The sequence below is a fragment of the Mus caroli genome, chromosome X (genome assembly GCF_900094665.2).
Source record: "Mus caroli chromosome X, CAROLI_EIJ_v1.1, whole genome shotgun sequence".
In the NCBI taxonomy this organism is placed as follows: Eukaryota; Metazoa; Chordata; class Mammalia; order Rodentia; family Muridae; genus Mus; species Mus caroli.
In genome coordinates, this window is record NC_034589.1 from 97,558,110 (window position 1) to 97,561,473 (window position 3,364).

Genomic DNA, 3,364 nt, shown 5'->3' on the forward strand with positions numbered 1-3,364 from the left:
CCAGGCTGGCTTCGAACTCAGAAATCCGCCTGCCTCTGCCTCCCGAGTGCTGGGATTAAAGGCGTGCGCCACCACGCCCGGCTTATTTTAAGAGTTTTTAAGGGGCCACGTGTGAGCGGCAGGCCCGGACATGGCTGATCGCCGCAATTCCGGAGCCCAGGCAGCAGAGAGATGCCTGGAGTTACTGTAAAAGACTTTAACCAGCAGGAGTTCGTCAGAGCTCTGGCAGTTTTCCTCAAAAAGTCCGGGAAACTGAGAGTCCCGGAATGTGTGGACACAGTAAAGCTGGCCAAACATAAAGAGCTTGCCCCATATGATGAGAACTGGTTCTACACACGAAATGCTTCCACAGCACAGCACCTGTACCTCCGCGGTGGTGCAGGGGTTGGTTCTGTGAAGATCTACAGAGGATGGCAGAGAAATGGTGTTAGACCCAGCCACTTAAGCATAGGCTCTGAGAGTGTGCCGGCCAGGTCCTCCAAGCCCTGGAGGGGCTGAAAATGGTGGAAAAGGGCTGAAATGGGGGCCACAAGCTAATACCTCAGGGACAGAGACATCTGGACAGGATCGCTGGACAGGTAGCAGCTGCCAACAAAAAGCATTAGAACAAACAATGCTGGGTTAATAAATTGCCTCATTCATTAAAAAAAAAAAGTTTTTAAGGGCTGGTGAGATGGCTCAGCGGTTAAGAGCACTGACTGAGGTCTTGAGTTCAAATCCCACAACCACATGGTGGCTCACCACCATCCATAATGAGAAACAAACAACAACAAAAACCTATGAGCCATAATGAGCAGGGGTGTAGGGGGCAGAGGAGGAGCAAGCAGGGCCTGGAGGAAGCAGGACCAGAGCAAGAGAGAGAAAAGGAAGGGGAGCAAAAAAGAGTTTTAAAAATAAGTAAAATTAGTCTGGCGTGGTGGCGCATGCTTTTAATCCCAGCATTTAGGAAGAAGAGGCAGGCAGATTTCTGAGTTCAAGGCCAGCCTGGTGTCTAGGACAGCCAGGTCTACACAGAGAAACCCTGTCTCAAAAAAAAAAAAAAAAAAAAAAAAAAACCAAGAAGATGGAGGTGGAGGAAACAAGGAAGAGGTAAGGGAAGAAAAATAGGAAGGGAGGGAGGGAGAGAAAGAGAGAAAATTAAGACAGGAACCAGTTTGGAAGAGAAAGGAGTCTATAGGAGAGGGGGGGAATAAGAGAGGATAAATATGATCCCAGTATATTATGTGCACTATAAAGTTGTTGAAAATAAAATTTAAAAAACAAAACAAGGGGGCTGGAGAGATGGCTCAGAGGTTAAGAGCACTGACTGTTCTTCCAGAGGTCCTGAGTTTAAATCCCAGCAACCACATGATGGCTCACAACCATCTGTACAGCTACAGTGTACTCATATACATAAAATAAATAAATTAAAACTAAAAAAAAAAAAACAAGGGAAGAATCCTGGAAAGAGCGGAACTTAAAGAGTTCTGAGGAGCTAAACTTGGCTTGTTGATTATTGGGTATTTATTATCAGGCAAAAATAGCTCCTTTGTCTTTCTGCCAGGAACTATGAACTGTATTCAAAAGATGACACTAATTATGAAAAAATCTAGGGGAAGCAGTTCATAAGGAATATGCTGTAAATGAAGTTGTGGAAGGTACAGAAGAGTAATGTAATTACGACTTGGTATTCAGGCAGTCTAGACATACAAGTGACAAAAATTATATAGTATACAGATCATCCATCCATTCTGACATGTTCCTGTCCTGTGCATGGAGCTCATCTACTAAAAGATTTGTAGGCAGGCGTGGTGGCACACGCCTTTAATCCCAGCACTTGGGAGGCAGAGGCAGGCAGAAAAACAAAACAAAATAGATAAATAAATAAATAAAAAAGATTTGTACAAATCAGTGTTGGCCTATAGACCTCTAGATGAGAAGAGCTTTCCTTAATTACTGAAATCCTGCTTCCGGTGCAGCTTCTCCTTATTAACCGTAGAAAGCTGTGCAAAGGGGCCAATGCTCACACTTGAATTTCTTTGTTGTTGTTGTTGTTTGTTTGTTTGTTTGTTTGTTTTCCGAGACAGGGTTTCTCTGTGTAGCCTTGGCTGACTGGAACTCACTCTGTAGACCAGGCTGGCCTCGAACTCCGAAATCCACCTGCCTCTGCCTCCCAAGTGCTGGGATCAAAGGTGTGCGCCATCACTGCCCAGTGATAACACTATTTTTAAAGGATCATAATCCTAGTCTCTATCACCACATGCATTTAATGTGTTAATACCATGTAGTGAAATGTTCCAGTTCTAGTCCCAGATGCTCAATTTAATGTGAAATCTGAACACATGCATCCATTTGACCTCCTTCTAGGAATGAATTAAGAAACCAGCCTTTCCTGCTCATCTGTACTGTTCTTTTAGTGTTTCTTTCCTTCATCACATTGATGAAGAATAGGATCTTGGCTTGTGTCGTAGTGATTGTGGCTAACCCATATTTTCTCATGACAGAAGTTGAAAAAAATAAGTTAAAATTTTCCTTGTTTCCAGATAACATTATCTTATAATCTTTCAGAAGACCAGAGCTGTTAGATCTGAGAAGTAAAATGACAGGACACAAAATCAATATGCAAAAGTCAATAATACGTTGACACGCTGATAGGAAATAATTGATGAAAGATTTCACAGAAGTAATCTCACTTACAGTTGTGAACATACTTAGAAATAATTTTAACCAAAGATATGTAGATCTATGCATTGAAAAATATAATATACTAGTAAACATTTTTTATTTTATTTAGTTATTTTTGGAGCCATGGTCTTACTTTACATCTTTGCCTGGCCTGGAACTCACTATGTGGACCAGGTTGGCCTCAAACTTGTGGCAGTATTCATGATCCTTGTCTCTCAAGTGCTGAGATTAGAGATATATACCACAGTCTCAGCATTTGAGTACTGGTCCCAGGTTGGTGGAACTGTTTTGGATGGTTCAGGAGGTATGGCCTGGATGGAGGACATATGTGCCTGAAGGTGGGCTTTAAGAGTTTAAAAATTTGCACCAGTTTTGGTTCCTTCTCTGCTTACTGCTTGTGATTTGGAAAATGATTCTGCTCCAGCTGCCATGTCTACAGCCCACTGCCTCCACTCTACATCATGGACTTTAACCCTCTGGAAATATAAGACCAAATAAAGCCTGTTTTCCCGAAGTTACCTCATCATGATGCATCACAACAGTGATAGCAAAGTAACTAATGCAGTAATACATGGAGACAAACTCTCTGATACTGAAAGACCCACAACGTGAGGGCTCCCCCATGTTCTGACTCAGGAGAGGCGACACCCCAAATCACACACAAGAAACGATCTTGCTGCAAATTGCAAGAGGATTTTTA

At 42.6% G+C, this 3,364-nt stretch overlaps 1 pseudogene; it reads left to right on the plus strand.

The window, feature by feature from the left end:
- The first annotated feature begins 156 nt into the window (after window positions 1-156).
- LOC110287517 lies at window positions 157-605 on the plus strand (annotated as a pseudogene).
- Window positions 606-3,364: the final 2,759 nt, after the last annotated feature.